Source organism: Acomys minous, assembly GCF_964271855.1.
Source record: "Acomys minous genome assembly, chromosome: 9".
Lineage (NCBI taxonomy): Eukaryota > Metazoa > Chordata > Mammalia > Rodentia > Muridae > Acomys > Acomys minous.
In genome coordinates, this window is record NC_140490.1 from 75,458,656 (window position 1) to 75,475,866 (window position 17,211).

General features: G+C 44.0%; 1 long non-coding RNA gene across 3 annotated transcripts; it reads left to right on the plus strand.

Moving 5' to 3' along the window:
* The first annotated feature begins 665 nt into the window (after positions 1 to 665).
* On the plus strand, positions 666 to 4,755 carry LOC311605097. Of its 3 annotated transcripts, none has more exons than XR_014781788.1 (4): positions 666 to 962; positions 1,148 to 1,342; positions 3,163 to 3,256; positions 4,059 to 4,755. It is a non-coding gene; the product is annotated as an uncharacterized lncRNA (long non-coding RNA). The 3 variants fall into 3 exon arrangements; XR_014781789.1 differs by having other exon boundaries at positions 1,197 to 1,342; XR_014781790.1 differs by having other exon boundaries at positions 1,249 to 1,342.
* The last annotated feature ends 12,456 nt before the right edge of the window (positions 4,756 to 17,211 follow it).

Sequence of the window (17,211 nt, forward strand, 5' to 3'; positions counted from 1 at the left end):
TGTTACATTTGGGTTATTTATAAAAATTTCATTAGATAATGATAACACAACCTGCATCATCCTAAGTTAGTTCCTGCCATTTTTGTTACACAGGTATATGAAGAAATCATCTTCTCAGCTGTGTAGGAACTGTTTTGGGCAGGATATGGAAGACCTTGAGACTTTGGGATAGGAAGGCAGCTGAATGCTGTAAGTAGAGGTGGAGTAGGCATCCCAGCAGGAGCTTGGAAGACAATCCTGCTGAGAACTATGAGGGAGTAGAGGCCCAGCCTAGACGGTTCTGAGGAGAATAACATTAGCAATTGAGCTCTGTTGTGTACGTGAGTTCTGTTAAGATTCTGTGACAGCCCGCCTACCTGTGATGTCACTGCTTACCTGCCATGGGGGCGTGGCCCTATCCAGGGCCATATAAAAGAACAGAACTTCTACGTGACTATCTCTATCTCTTTTTACCCCTCTCTCTACTTCTCTACCTCTCTAACTCTTCTCTACCTTTCACAATCCATCTCTCTCTCTCTCTCTCTCTCTCTCCATCTCCCTCTCCATCTCCCTCTCCCTCTCCCTCCCCCTCCCCCTCCCCCTCCCCCTCCCCCTCCCCCTCCCTCTCCCTCTCCCTCTCTCTCTCTCTCTCTCTCTCTCTCTCTCTCTCTCTCTCTCTCCATATGTCTCTGGAGATGATTCGTGTATCTTGCTATTAAATCTCTTAAGTGGATCTGTTGCATGGTGTGATTCCATCCCTCTGTACAGCTCCGCCGTTCACCTGTAACTTCCACCGCTCAGCTTTTTACATTTGGCGCCCAACATGGGGCAGGCCCTTCTGGTGGTGATAAGGGGTGATCCTTACCAGATTACCCAATGAAAACCACTAGAATTCTCTCTTTCCATCATGGACCCACTCGCCAGGCCACTTACAGATCCACTTCTAAATCCTGATTCCAGTCTCCTCACACACTGGCTAACTGGTAAGGTTTTTTTCCTTTACTCTGCATAAATACTTCCCTCTAGTTAAACAGTTTGCTGGCCCTCTCTGATTTACTGGGAGCGGGGAACACCCTGGTCCTCTTCGCTATACCCCACACATGGGCTCCATAGGTCATAGATTTCTGGGTTACTTAGAGTCTCAAAAGGTATATTTTAATTCCATGAGGCCTACAGGACCAATCCCTGCTGCACCTCTCATGGCTCTGTGCTTTCAGCTGCATTTGTTCTGCTGCACTGCCGCAGCTGCTGCCATTGTCTCCCACCCAGGCCAGGCCAGACAAAAAATGGGTCAGCGGGGAGCCCGCAGCCGCCACCTCAGCTGTCCTTCCCGGGCGGCAGAGCCACTACACAGCCTTCTAAGGTACCTTGCTCCACCTGCTTGCACCTTGCTACCATGTTTAAAATTTGCCCGCCGTTCTCCCTAACCCTAACCCTACCCCTAACCCTACCCCTAACTTTAAAACTGCCACCTTCTGCTTTATTGACAGGTAAATTGTTCAAAAATGTTCTTACAATTCAATAATTACAAAGACTCAGACTTATATTAAAAGTGTGACTCATTGCCATATTTGTTATGGGCGACCATGTGACTACCTTCTCTAAGGAGGCCTGGGTGCTTAGCCGCCTTCTTTGTTAAGGGAAACACCACATGCTCTGGGCCCACCCCTTTCCCATTGCAGGTATGCCGACAATTCATGCTCGGCCGATCAGCCCAGCTTTGTTGTTTATTACATCCGCCTTTTGGCAAAAAAAAAAAAAAAAAGAAAAAGAAAAAAAAAAAAAGAAAAAAGAAAAAAAAGTCATATAATTGTTTATTGACTATGTTTTTATCCTGATTCAAATGTTTGATTCTAATCTATACTTTTCCTAATTCCTAAACAAGTAAATAAATGCTATTTCTCCTGTCACCAACTAACCTGGATCCAACTACAGGCTTCCTGGCTAATGGGTTTGATAAGGTTTTTAAACGTTATTCTATAATGCTCTACTGTATTAACATTCACTTGTTTACAGTATTAGATTTTCAATCATTGCCTTAAACCATGTTTAGCTTCCAATTCCAAAGGTGATATTATTGGTTATAGAAAAACTGTTCTGTTCCCTTTTATGGACTGTGTTTTTGGAGTGTATTTGTGTTTTTAATGTTACAACTTGAGAGATAGACTATAAACAAAGTCATTTATTTAAATATTCTTAAGATAAACAAGACTGTGGTCTCATTGCGATTTTAATTAAAAGGCTGAGAATGCGTCCTAAGTGCCATATAAGAACAGTAAAAAATTTAAAACCCTAAAGGAGCCTTCCCGACAGGCTTTGTTATAAAAACTATACTCAAGGCTTAGCCACTACCCCTGAGAAAAAAAGAGGTGTGCATGCCCTTTCCCGCTGGGGTCCAGCCTGCGCCAGCTCTGAAAGGGACCTGTTTCAGATACAGCCAAAAGGAGACATCAGTCTCACCAGCTGCTACAACCAGAATGGGACACTGGTCCCACAGCCTAACTTGGCTTGTGGATGTTGTTGCTCACATGCAGGCTTGTTCTCTGTGCCTAGTCACTGGAGGTTCAGCCAGCACAAGAGCTGTGGACATGTCCACCCTTCAAGCTTCTTGACCTAGTAGAATACAGATGGCACATAAATTCAGCAGCCTTCTCATCCAGGGTAATGCTACAGGTCTGTGTTAAATTCATACTCGGGTTACATAGACATATTGCCAGCTTCTGTCATGGGAGACTTCAGATACCTTCCCAGCCCTCTTCATATGCAGGAGACCAACCTATCAATTTCACCTATTGTTTAAAGCTTCCAAAAAGGTGTTTTAAAAATGTAGTCTAAGTTGGTAAATGTAAGTTATGAAGGTCAACATGTCTAAAAAAAATGCTTTATTTCTTAGGCTATTATATTAACTGTTCAAAGTATTGAGACTGATCAATAGAGCTCTGACTTATTAATCTAATTATGGTAAATCATTCTACTATATGATCCTACCATAGTTCCAAGATTTTAAGTTTCCTTTTGTTACTGCTCCACAGAGGACAAAAGGGCTTCTGCTTTCCCTAAACTCATCTCAGAGCATTTGTGCTCTTAACACACAGTTCTTTCCCAAGCCTGTACTATGCTATGTATGTCTACTACCCTTTCCCTACAATGTGTTCATGTCTAACAATGTGTATTTCACTACAGATTTCAAACAGTGGTGATGCTGATGTGTCTGAAATGTACCTCCCTTTATGAACTTAGAAGGATTCTTGTAAGCTAGAGGAACTCCATCTCCCAGGTAAAATGGAGTCCAGATAAGTACAGTAATCCAAAACCTAAGTTTCTCACCTATCTCTAAGGGTAGGATTCCTTCTCCTTTTCCCTGGTTTTGGGACTCCCTTTTCCCTAACTAACTCATTGACACCTTTCTACACCCAACACCAGCTAAATTCTCCCTTTCTAGTCACAAAATGCTGCCCTTTGTCCGAGAGGCTGTCAACACCTCTCTGGTTCATTGGGAGCAGAGGTACTCAACCTCTTTGCTGACCCTCAACTAGGCTCGTCCCCATCAGGTGAGTTTCCTGATGTAGCTTTCTTAGTTGTTCTGTGACAGTCACTGAAAACTTTGAGTGCACTCATAGCTACATTCCTGCCTGCCGCTAGCTCATCTGTTGAGCTAGGCTGCTGGTCGCTAGTTAGTGGTGCTGAGCTACTAATGAATCTGCACCAGTCCTTTGGGTTACTAACTGGTTTTGGGGACGCCCTGACAGCTTACTGACCTCAACTGCCCATGGGAAACAACCAGTCGTCTGTTCTTCCTGACACGCCTCTGGGAACACCCGCCTTAAAGCTTACATGCTTCTGCAACCAAACTTGGACAAATCCAAAACTAAACTGTTTTAATTATTGCCAACAATCGGGTCAATGGAAGGAATCTCCCATATGCAGACTTTTTCTTTACTCTCCCAAAAATTCACACATTGTTAACATTGTCTCAAATCCTTTTCTCTGTGCTCTCCCAAGAGTTTCAAATGTACACCTAAAAGGAAATTTTCTCCCTGCTCTATTAACTTTGTCTTCTGTCCACATATATGTTCCAGTATCCCGCCAGACCTCCTACATCTGGGACATCATCAAAGCAGCTACCCACAAGTGCTCCCGTCCAACCTCAGAAATTGTGTCAGCTGGACCTGCATTGTCCCTCCTAGCTGGAGCTGCATTAACCTTCCCAGCTGCAGATGTTCTCAGACCCTGGACAGCAAATGCAACAGCCTGTTCTTCTAGAACCTGGCCAATATTTCAGCCTTTTAAATCCCCTATCGCCGCCCTACTGTCAGCAGGAAGTAGTTAAGACGATTACTTCGCCCCTTAGCCATTTACAAAAGGCTGAAATGGTGTGCTCCAGGTTACCTCAAAACTCCTCGGTCCCTATCTGCTACAGGGCATGGCTGACATAGCCTGCCTTCTACCTTGAACTTTCAGGATGAAACTTTTCCTTCCTTTTCACAATATAATATGGACATTTTGTTGCTATTGCTTTTTTCTCTCTTTTCGCTATTACCTACATTTATATACTTTAACTTACCTTATATAAAAACAATCCAATGTTTCTCATTTTTAAATATAGGAAAAGGTAGGAATGTTAGGGTTCTGCAACAGTCCACCTACCTGTGATGTCACTGCTTACCTGCCACGGGGGCGTGGCCCTGCCCTGGGCCATATAAAAGAACAGACCCTCCAAGTGGCTCTCTCTAGCTATCTCTTTTTACCTTGCTCTACTTCTCTACCTCTCTAACTCTTCTCTACATTTCTCTCTCTCTCTCTCTCTCTCTCTCTCTCTCTCTCTCTCTCTCTCTCTCTCTCCCTCCCTCCCTCCCCCACCCCCATATGTCTCTGGAGATGGTTCCTGTATCTCCCTATTAAACCTCTTAAGTGGATCTGTTGCTTGGTGTGATTCTATCCCTCTGTATAGCTCCCCCATTCACTTATAACCTCCGCCCCTCAGCTTTTTACAACTTCTGCCATTTTCCTAAAGATTTGCTTGAGTTTAAATTGAAAGTAATTTAGCTGCTGGAGGAGATCACAACGCCTAATAGTGACTCTCTTGTGGAGTTATTATTGATCATTCTCATGCATGTCCACAATGAAAAAGAACACATGGGGCAAAGAGAAATACAAATGTAGGGTTTGGAGAAAACAATACTAAAACCAAAACCAAACAAACAAAAAACAGCACCAGGAAATTTAATGTCAGAAGTCAGGCTGAAAGAGATAAGGAGATCTGAGTGAGGCCTAATCTGCATTGGAATACAGTGAGGGTGCCCTTAGGGCAAGACTGCATTCAGCTAATTTCAATATGTGAAAAGAAAAGGCCTCATGAATTTTCTCAAAAAAGAAGAAGAAGAAGAAGAAGAAGAAGAAGAAGAAGAAGAAGAAGAAGAAGAAGAAAGAAGAAAGAAAGAAAGAAAGAAAGAAAAGAAAAAAGAAACGAAGTAATACAAGGGGGCTAGGCTACACCTTAATTAGTCAGCCAAATTCCAGTGGGTCATCCTCTTAGGTCTGCCTTTAGAGTCAGGAAAGATAGTAGAGTAAAGGAGTTAGAATCTTCATCCAGGATTAAGGAGAGCACTGAGGCCAGATAATCTGTGTCAAGGAAGACCTTGCCTAAAGGCCATGAGATAAACCATTGCCTTAAGCCATGATTGTGCATTATGGATTGTGTTGGAGACCTCAAGATGTTCCAGGTGCCAGAGGTATGAGAGGTCAAGGAGAGATGCATGTAGGGACTGCGACTGGTTCAATAGAGAGAGATTATTTATATGTTACAAACAGCAAAGCTTGAAGGGCAGAGCCATCTAACCCTTTTGACATTGGACATAGAGCTACAAGCATTTATTGCTGCAATTGAGCTGCACTTTTACTATTAGTTTCCTCTGGGCTTTCTTCATAGACTGCAACCCTGCCACAAAGTGCCAAGCATCATCGGCTCTCCATGACCCCTTCATTGCTGTACTCAAATCACAAGATCCCAAAAAAGACCACCAGGACTCCATACCAATGCAGTATACATGAGGAACTTTAATCGACTCAGAGCCGGGCTCTGACCAGTCACCAACACAGTGGTACCCAGAAAGAGCCTCAATCTCTGGGCTGAGAGTAAATTTAAAGGTTCCTAGCCCTCCCAGTGCCCCAAAGCAGGGGAATTCCCACCTGGTAAGCATCTGTTGGTTGAGTAACATAAAGAGGTCTAATGTCTAAAGGAGACAAACTACAGAAAAAGACTCCAAGACCACCCATGGCTTAGCTTTCTTTGTTCACTACCTTGTCCAGGGAAGTGTCTGGTTTCTTATTAACCCTATCTTCAGTGGGCAGGAAGGAATGTGGCCATAAAACTGGGTCTCTTATCAACTCTATCTCCGGTGAGACCCTTTGGGTCAGTCACTAGCAACGCTATCTCTCAGTGGGGCTGCTCTTTGCAGCTGGCCAGACTATCTCCAGTAGGCCTATTTCTTAACTTTTGCCCCAATCACCCTGAAATCCAATTGTAGTTCTTCTGGTATCTCACATATCTTCAAAACCAGCACCACCTGGGTGACTCTTACACTACCAAGCTCTGCTGTCAGCATGCGGTACAGCCTCGTGAACACAGAAGATCCTGAAGAAATATTTCCCAGACTTCACCTGTATGATGCTAGTCTTTTGGTAATCACTGCTCATTTCTTAGGCCCAGCCGACCATCACTAAATGTCCTAGTAAAACAAAAGTTTCACTCTAGTGGTGCTGGTATTTTGTTAATCACAGCTGATTATTCTAATCCATCTAAGCAGAACTACAAATTTGTAACTCAAAATAGCAAATGGCCCTGATAGAATCATAAAGGAACTCTGAAACGGCCCTCTGAATCATCATGAGCCAGGCCTTCATTGTCAGTACGGTTCTCAACAGTTATCTTCCAGGATCCCACAGAACAGCTCACAAAGCTTTGAATACTCAATGGCTTTTCTTGCCCAAAGTTCCAAAGTCCTTCCACAACCCTTAAAAACAAACAAACAAAAACAAACAAACAAACAAACAAAAAACACATAGTAAGATCTGTCACAGTAACACCCATAATCCTGGTACAAATTTCTGTCTTAGTTAGTTACTATGGCCGTGATGAAATATGACAACTAAAGCAAGCCACAAAGGGTTTATTTAGCTTATATTTCCTCATCACTCTTCATCTTGAAGGAAGTCAGGACAGGAACTCAAACAGGGCAGGAACCCGGAGTCAGAAGCCAATGCAGAGGTCACAGAGGAGTACTGCTTCCTGGCTTGTTTCTCAGGACTTGCTCAGTTTACTTTCTTATAGAATCCAGGACCAGCAGCCTAGGGGGCTGAGACCTCTCTCATCAATCACTAAGATAAAGTTTTACACATTTATTCATAGCCCAGTCTTATGGAAGCATTTTCTAGATCGGGGTTTCCCCCTCTCAGATGAATCTAGCTTGTGTCAAGTTGACATAAAACTAGCCAGCACAGTTCCCACATAGCTATATAGAACTATTTACATAAGTGCTTATTTCTTTCTAAGCTTATGAAAATAGATCCCCTTAAGAAATTTTACTAGCTAATTTGGTAGTGCCACTAAAAACCAGGATAATATCACAGACTGATAAACATGTACATAGACATAAATTCAATTTTATGGTTTTCATTCTAAAAATTTAGTCCCAAATCTCACATTAAGAGAGGGAGGTAAAGCTGGAGAGATGGATCAGCGGTTAAGAGCACTGGCTGTTCTTCCAGAGGTCTTGAGTTCAATTCCCAGCAACCACATGGTGGCTCACAACCATCTATAATGTGATCTGGTGCCCTCTTCTGGCATGCAGGCAGAGCAATGTACACATAATAATAAATAAATCTTTTTTTAAAAAGACAGGGGTATAATCAGACAGAGAGCTAATACCCAAAATATATAAAGAACTTAAGAATGTAAACACAAACAAAAAATCCAATTAGAAATGGGGTATAGATCTAAGGCAAGAATTTACAACAGAGGAATTTCTAATGGCCAATTAAAGAAATGTTTAATGTCCTTAGCCATCAGAGAAATGTAAATCAAAACAACCCTGAGTTTCTACCTTATACCTGTCAGAATGACTAAGATCAAAAAACTCAAGTGACAGTACATGATGACAAGGATGTGGAGAAAGGGGAACACTCCTCCATTGCTGGCAAGAGTACAAACTTATACAACCACTTTGGAAATCAATTTGGCACTTTCTTAGAAAATTGGGAATAGTTCTACCTAAAGACCCAGCTATACCACTCTTGGGCATATATCCAAAAGATGCTCCACCATGCTGCAAGAACATTTGCTCAACTATGTTCGCACCAGCTTTATTCATAATATACAGAAAATGGAAACAACCTACATGTCCCTAAACTGAAAGAAGGGATAAAGAAACTGTGGTACGTTTACACAATGGAATACTAAGTGGCTATTAAAAACAAAGACATCATGCAATTTACAGACAAATGGATAGAATCAGAAAAGATCATCCTGAGTTAACCCAGACCCAGAAAGACATGCATGGTATATACTCACTTATAAGTGGATATTAGCCATATAGTACAGGAAAATCTATAATCCACAAACCCAAAAAAGCTAAGTAACAAGGAGGGCCCATAGGAGGTTGCTTGAATCTCACTCAGAAGGGGATATAGAATAGAGAGTGGAAGTGGATGAAGAGAGGGAACTGGGTAGGAGATGTTGTGAGGAGGGAAAAGAGGACAAGGATCAGATGTAAGGAGAGCAGGGGTGGGAGGTGAGAGGGTTAAGAGAGACAAGGGAAAGCAATGGGCCGGGGCATCTCTGAGAAAAGCTGAAGACCTTCAACAGGGTAGGCTCCTGGGTGGATACGAGGGTGACTCTAGCTGAGACTCCTAGCAGCAGGGGCGGGGGTGGGGGGCATGGAGACTGAAGTAACCACTTTCTAGCCAGGTAGGACTCCTCGTGGAGGGAGGAGAACACCAACCCACCCACAAAACCTTCAACCCAAAATTTACCCTGCCTACAAAAAGTACAGGGATAAAAAGGGACTGTCTAGCCAATGACTGGCCCAACCTAAAACCAACCCCAAGGTAGAGAGCCAACCCTGATACTATTAATGATACTCTGCTATGCTTGCAGACAGGAGCCTAGCATAACTGTCCTCAGAGATGCTCTACCCAGCAGTAGATCAAAACAGATCTTAAGACTCACAGCCAAACATGGGACAAATCTTACCTGCTAAATAACCGAGTGTTAAAACTTTCCACCAACATCTACACTTTTTGCCCTCTGCCTTGGCATATACTTTTATTAGGGATCTGAACTAAATTTTAGAAGAGGGTTTGATAATGCATCAAATAGCTCCTTAGATAGTTCCAGTAGTTATATGACTACCAGCAGCTGTAATGTGATTCAAATTAGCATTTTAAGGATCACTACTTGCTTTTGGGGTCTTGAGAGCTATGGGGGGATGGAGAAGTCTTAACTTCACACTGACTGCATGGAGATACAGCCTGGAGTAAGAGGGAAAAGGTCTTAGGAAAGTCAACTTGGGAGAGTTAAATTAATAAACGACCCACTGAAATTCTAAGTTACCCTTAATTCAGCCATGTCAACAAAAAGAGAGTGGATACAGATAACTTCATAGTGTTAGACCATCAGAGAGATTTGAGGAGGTAGTGTTTCCCTGAAGTTTTCATGAGGGAAATAGGACATAATAGAGAGATCTAACAGGCCTTGAAACAAAACTATTTATAATTAAATAAATATTGATGGGGATCCCAATTTCCATTGTTCATTTCTTACTTGTTGCATGGACAAGCATTTGGTATCTACAGCTTTGAATTCTTACCAAAACTTTGAAGCTCCAGCCTGTAAGTCTTACAATTAGCTACTGGTGCTGTTGATACTGTGTCACTATGTCAGCACACATCAGGGCTTTACCAGAGACCTGGAATCGCAGAGCTCTAGTCACATCTTGTTATTCATCTTTGACCTCTTAGTTTTCAAGAAGAAATTCCCAGTTGTGGAATGAACCTTTGCCTTGGCTCCTGGGAGACTCCACCTCAGTCTCCAAGTGTCCCAGCAACAGGGCTACATTTACTATTAAACGACCATAGAGTCAGATCTGCGTTCATACCAGTGATGTGATTCATAGTGGCCGGTGTAGACAGTACCACAAGAGGGGCTGGCTCCCAGAAGACCACGCATGTGCTTGGAGGGTTGGCACATTTATCTGGCTTTATTTTCTGCAGAAAAGCAGGAACTGTCAGTTTCATTAGATCACGTGGCTAGCGAGTTAAGCAGCTTTGCTGAAATAACAAAACCCCACTGAACATCTGTAGAGCAAAACTCAGTGAAGCTCTCTAGTTGGTAGACACACTAATGCACCTGCAGGTGACACGCTTGACTCTACTGAGAAACGGTCTTCACAGACCTTGGGCCAAGTGTCACTTCAAGCTATTCATTGGCTGTAGTCCTTACAATAACATTACATCTAAGGACAGTGCTGTTCGAAGTTCTGTGAGTAAATCTAGAAAACTGTTAACCCTACATGGTCATCTGAACTCCTGAATTTGCAGCGTGGGGGAAACATCAATGGCCCAAGCTCGTGGCTTTGATCTGAACTTAGGCAGCTGTCTGGAGAGCGCAGCTCTTAGTCTGTGAGATCGCTACTCGCGCCATGATCGGGGTGCTTAGAAGCAGTTAATATCAGTTGGGGTTGACTTCAGAGCAAACCCCCCTTTTATGTTTTTCATTCTTTCTTATAAGAAAAGCCCTATGACTGAATGAAGCCAGAATTTCAGTGCACACGGTTGGCGAGGCTACATTAGAGTCAGCTTGTTTTTAAAGCCTTAGCTTTGGTGTGTGTTTAATCTACTTGATTTAGAACAGCCTCAGAAAGCATTTCAAACCAGCTGGAGTCATCACTGTGTTGGAAGCTGTTGGATGCTCTGGCAGCATTGTGCAAAGAGATATTAAATTATTCAAAAGCTTCACAGTAAGTGAAGAAAGCCTGGGTCAAGGCAACCAAAACAGGCAGGTTGCTACTTAACCTTGAGTGCTGTGTCCTAGTGTGGTACTCTTTGCCCTCTGCTTTGAGGATACATTGTGGAAAGGTGTTTGATACTGACATACAAATGAGGCAAAGGCAGGTGAAAAAAAACTCTTCGCTATTCCCTGAATTCAAGTAGCACATGATTCAGCTGGAAGGGGAGATTGCTTGAGCAGGGTTTGTGTAAACATCAAGGGAAAAGTTTATCATGATCTTCCATGATTTTTGTGTTTAAAAGACTGTGGGTCAAATGATAAGGGTCAAGTTAGCTGGGTAGCTGGGTTCCTAGACACCATGGTCTCTTAAAAGGGACTAAAAGTGGCTAAGCAACAGATCTGTAGCATCACTCCTAGAGACCCCAAAGCATCCTTGATACAGTCTTATTCAGAATATAGTCTCTCCCTGAGCTATGGCGTACATATTATTTTCCTTGTCTCCCATTTACTACTTATTAAAAATTACCTTTGGACAATGTATCCAAGCACAATTCAGGTAAATATTTGGGAGCATAAAAAAATCATCTTCAAATGAAAATCAAATACTTCTTGCCTTAACTCACTGAGGACCCCAGCTATAGACTTATCTTGGCCACAAGCAGCTCAGATCACCCCCAACCATCACCACCCCAGATCCCTGGCATGTCTCCAGCTCCATGCCTCGGCCAGCGAGAAATAGAAGGGAGGTAGCTGGCCGCTGGTTTCCAGCTAACAGCAATGGAATTCCTTGGCCTGCACATTCTGTAATTCCCTGCCAGCTGGCTGTGTACCCTCTTCCTCTGGGAACTCAGTGAATCACACCTCCACTGTGCTTTTGGCTCCTCCAAGCCCGGGAGGGTTGGAGGCTTGAGTCTGCCAACATTGAGGGGCTGAGGCCCAATTTCTGAGCCTGGATCATGTCGGGCTGAGGGTGTGTGTGGAATTTCTGAGGACAGGAGGTTTCCCAGCTGCAGGGGAAGTGCTAATGCAGAAGCAGGGAGTATTCAAGCAGGGCCAGGCTGTTCTGCTCCTCGGGAAAGTGCCCTCCCTGCCCCTCTGAGAGGCAGAGGGTCTCATATGTAGACAAGGCAAGAGAGCACAGACATGGCTTCCACTTCTCCTCCTTAATGACCACAGAGAGGTCTGTTTTGTAAGCTCTTCAGTCAGCAGGGCCTGAGCACAACCAAGAGTGACGCACTGGACTAGAAATACAGCCAAACGCATATGTGGGGATTTTATTTAAGTGGCCTGGAAACTGAGGACCAAAAAGGGCCATGGCTGTGAGATGGTGTTAACTCCTGCATTAAAAGTACACATTTGAGGGCTGGACCCTTTCCAAAAGCAGGACTTCAATGAGGCCTCAGCTGTTTTTACTTAGGAATCATTCTTTAGCTGGCCGTTGAGAAGGAGGCTCCGTCAGATTAGCAGTGTGGAAACTATCCGCCCCACCCCCAAATGTCACCTTGGTCAGCACTTAACAAAAATAGCAGCCAGCCTGGTGCTCTGAGCAAAGCCAACAGGTGAGGCTGGCTTTGTGCTGCTCTTTGCCTGTTTGGGTAGCTCACTGGCCAGAACACCTGTCATTTCAGTCGCGCGCGCACACACACCCACACACCCTCCCCACAACCCCCCCTCCCCTCCACACACACCTTCTCAAACAGAAGAGAACAAGGAACGAAAAAGAAGAGTTAGCTGAGCCCCCACAGAGCTGTGGCAGGATGGAAAGCAGAGAACTAGGCTGACTTAATGCATGCTTGCCTGCAATGGGAAAGAAACAACTTACAGGCACCAAAACCACAGAATTACACCCCAAATTTCTTGCCGACATAACGATAGTGGAGAAATTTTGACTCTGGTCCTGTTTCTTCCAGTGCTGCCATGCTGCAGCCTTCCAGGTAGCCAGGCTGGAGGCTGTGCATTTGGTGCCCTTCCCACCTGTTCATCCTGCTTCCTTCTACAGGTGGTGCAGCCTTCCAGGTGGCCAGAATAGAGGCTGTGCATCTGGTGCCCTTCCCACCTGCTGATCCTGCTTCCTTCTACAGGGAAGAATCTGCTTGTTGGATCCAAGCACATCCCTTCACGCTGATCACCATCAGCTCCTCTCAAGCACCCCATTACTGGCCATCTACCATCATTACCAGCGGTTTTTTAAACCCGTAGTATTTTAAATTCAATCTCCCCAAAAGCAATAAAAATATAAACACATCTTGCCTATCAGCCCTATTGTCTCTGTTAGTTTCCAATTTCATCTGCACTCTTCACTTATTCCACAGCTCCAGGCCAAGAGGTCAGTGGCCTCCGTGACACAGGCATGCCTTCCATCTTCCCAAGTCTAAGCAGCCTGTGGACTGTGACTCAACTACACTTACTGAGCACAGCTGTCGCATAGGCCAGGACCAGTGTGCTGTCTTAGGGATACAGGGAAGGCCGGTCCTTCCTGTTTGCTTTACCTGTAGCCTCCCTTCTGCTTCTTTCCCAGTGGCTAATTAACAAAGTTAAGTCCCTTGCAGGAGAAAAGAGGAGGGAGGAGAGGAGGGGAGAACCAAGGAGAGGAAGACGTGGAGAAATAGATAAGCAAAAGCAAACCCACCTTTCTCCCTCTTCTTAGGGCACAACCTCTGCCACAGCTGCCAAGTCTGCACTCTCCATCCTGGTAACTGTCCAGAGTATAATGTGCTTCCATCTCCTGACAATTAGTGTAGTGGTGCTTTACTCTTCACATGGGCAAGACTGAATGGCGTCTTATGTGGAAATGAAATGTGGCATGCTGTTTGGAAGAAGTCACGAAATTCATCTTTGAACCATTTGTTATTCAGTGCCCTGATCAGATTCCACTCTTCAGCCACCTCACTGAAAGTAACACATGGTGCCCACTACGTTGCTCAATAAATTTCTTGACCAAAATGTTGTTTCTAACTACGTTGACTTCTTTACATTCCCTCCTCCTTTCTTACCCTTCTCTCTTCTCATCTGTCCAGTCTCCTCACTGTGCCTTGTGGGTCTCTTGGGACCAAAGGTGTCTGGTTCTGGTGGAGACACCTTGTCTTGTTAATGTACGTATTTTTGCATTGGTGTCTAGGCATCTGGACTTTGTTGATTGATATGACTTTAAGGTGTTGATATGTGGTCTTGTCTTTTTTTTTGGTATTCCATTCCTGGGATTTTAGGAGACTGTGTTGTCTATGGGTTTCTAGTTATATAGGGCTTCTGCAGTTTTGCAGGTGGTCTAGAACAGTGATAGGATTGGAGAAATGGCTGAGAGGGCTGTGAGAAAGAGCTAAGGGGATCCAGTCCACACCAAGAGGCAGAATTCCCAGGAAGTTGGAGGTGTGGTGAGAGGAGAGGCTTTTGTAAGTAGGATGTAGTAAGACAAAGAATAATCTGGAGAAACCGGTATGAAAGCGTTAAGGGAGACCTGGGTCTGTATGAGCGTTGTAGTCCGCAGTGACTGGATCTGAGGTAGGAGGAGGGCACCTCTAAGCACCTATGACAGGACAAGGGTGGGGGTGGGGAAATGGAAGACAGCTACCTGAGTCTCTGCCTCGGGTAGCCACTGAGGATCCCTGGGAAAAAGTGTTCTAGACGGCAGGGTTGACACAAAGAAATGGGAATGGAGTGAGGGGATCCATGGGAAGGGACAAAGGGAACCGGCAGCTCAGCTACAAACCTTGTGACCTACAGCAGTGACTTGCCTGCATACGCTGGTACAATAGTGGCCCACGTGTTGTGGGAGTAACAAACCACTTTCTGATTGGATGTAAGGCCCACTCTCCAAGGCGGAACCTATTTTCAACACTGCTGCAGTAGCCCAGAACCTGAACCTAGACACACGTCATGGGCCTACAGGGAACCAAATGCTTGTTTTGCTGGCCTTTTGTTTATATGATTTCTGATTTTTGTCCTTATGCATTTGTTTGTTTGTTTTTTATCTTGGAGACTGAGTTTCTTTGTGTAGCCCTGGTTGTCCTGGAACTCACTGGCTCTATAGACCAGGCTGGCTTTAAACTCAGAGATCTGCCTGCCTCTGCCTCCCAAGTGCTCAGCCATTCCTTCACTGGAATTATAAATTCTTTGGGATTCTAATGCAGACCAAGGACCAGATGAGACATGCCGTCTTGTGGATGGAATAGTTACTGGATTCTTGGCCTTTCTTTAGGAAGACAGACTATTGGACTAGCCAAACCACAAACTGAACCACATTTTAAAAGCCTCTTTAACCCAGCACCCAGGAGGCAGAGGCAAGTGGATCGCTGTGAATTCGAGGCCAGCCTTGTCTACAAAGTGAGTCCAGGACAGCCAAGGCTAACACAGAGAGACCCTGTTTCGAAAAACAAAGCCTCTTTAAAACACACAGACACACCCCCACACCCACACCAGTTTTGCTGTTTTGACTAACATAGGGCATATGCCTCTTGCACATCCCTACCTTTCCTCCTTTTCATTAGTGGCACTTTCCTTTTTATTTTGAGTTGCTGTGTGACATCTTTCTTAGTTGATAGTTTATACCTGGATTGAGTATAAATTCATGCTTTCTTGTTTTTTCCCAAATTCGTTTTGTGAGAGATCAAACTACCTGGGGGCAATGGAATTTTCCCTTGGGGACCAGGAAGGCATACTTTAGTTCCTGTTTGCAAAGGGTGCTCTGATCCTGTGGCTTGGGATCCCCAGTCAGCACTGTCACATTTCCCAGCAACAGTGCTGAATTGATGGCTTGCTACTGACAAGGTGGAAAGAAGACCTCCAGTGGTAATGTGGAGAGCACTACTGCAAACCATTGTGAAAAGGCAAAGGAGTCAGTACATTTCTGATGAAGCTATTCATTAAAAACACATTACCGTAAACCTCCACAGGGCTGGAGATGAGTCAGGGGTGAATGGCAGTGGCTATTCTCCCAGAGGACTGGAATCTGATTCCCACCACCCACATGGTGGCTTAAGACTGAATACAACTCCATTTCCAGGCGATCTGAAGCCCTCCTCTGGCTTCTATGGGTACCAAACATGTACATGGTGTATAGACATATAAGCAGGCAAAACACCACACATATAGAATAAAATAGAAATAAAACTGTGTATGTGGGGGGACGTAACTATAATGCCAGATTTTCTTTGTGTTAGTGCATCTCTGGATAAATTGATATATATAAAAGGGAGGTAAGTTGTTAGATTTTAAACCCTGTTATCACCCTTTCTCAGAGTTGGACATTAGCATCCTCTTTAAAGCCCCGTGTATGCGAGGTAAACATCTCACACTGTCAATGAATGAATTTTCATCTCCATCTAGTGAATGAACAATTCAACTTGTTGGTGGCTGTGCTTGGCTGTCAATTTGACTACATGTGGACTTAACTGAAACCCACATGACTGGGCACAGCTGTGAGGGTTTCTTTTTCTTAATTAGATCATTTGATGTGGGAAGACCCACTTCTAACCCAGATCTTTGTGACAGGAAGATAAACCTTTAATACAAGCTTCTGAGGTGGGAAGATCCACCTTTAATCTGGACCACACCTTTGCTGGCAGCCTGTATAAAGGACACGGAAGGACATTCTCTTTGCCGGCTTGCTCTTGCTTGCAAGTCCACTCCTTCATGGGTATCAGAACCTACTTCTTTGGGATTCCAGAATATACTGAAGACCAGCTGAGATGCCCAGCCTCAAAGCCTGAACAACTACTGGATTCTTGGACCTTCTGTTCATAGGCAGCCATCGTTGGATTAGCTGGACCACAGCTTGTAAGCCATTTAATAATTGTAAGCCATTATATATATATATGAGCATGTGCATATTATATATCCATTCTATGGGTTTTGTTACAAGAAAGAACTCTTGTATGTCCCGTCTATATTAACTATAGGCTGAGAAGTTTTCTAGAGAAAGTATTCTTTTATTCTTATAGGGATTAAATGAAAAAATTATCCAGTAAAACATTTCAATACAAAGTTTTTATTGACACTGTAAGAAACATTTTTATTTATTTTTGTTTTTTTTTTCCTTTGTTACAAAAGAACTAAGTGGTTCTGAAAGCCAAGGCAGAGTTCATGTGTCTGGGCTGCCATTACCGTGGCCTATGAGCACTGAGCAGCCACAGGCTCTTCCGGAAGGTCTAGGGCCATCACACCCCAACTCTACACCTACAATACTTGAATGTATTTACACGTGTTGTTCTTTAAAAAGGATTACACATTTT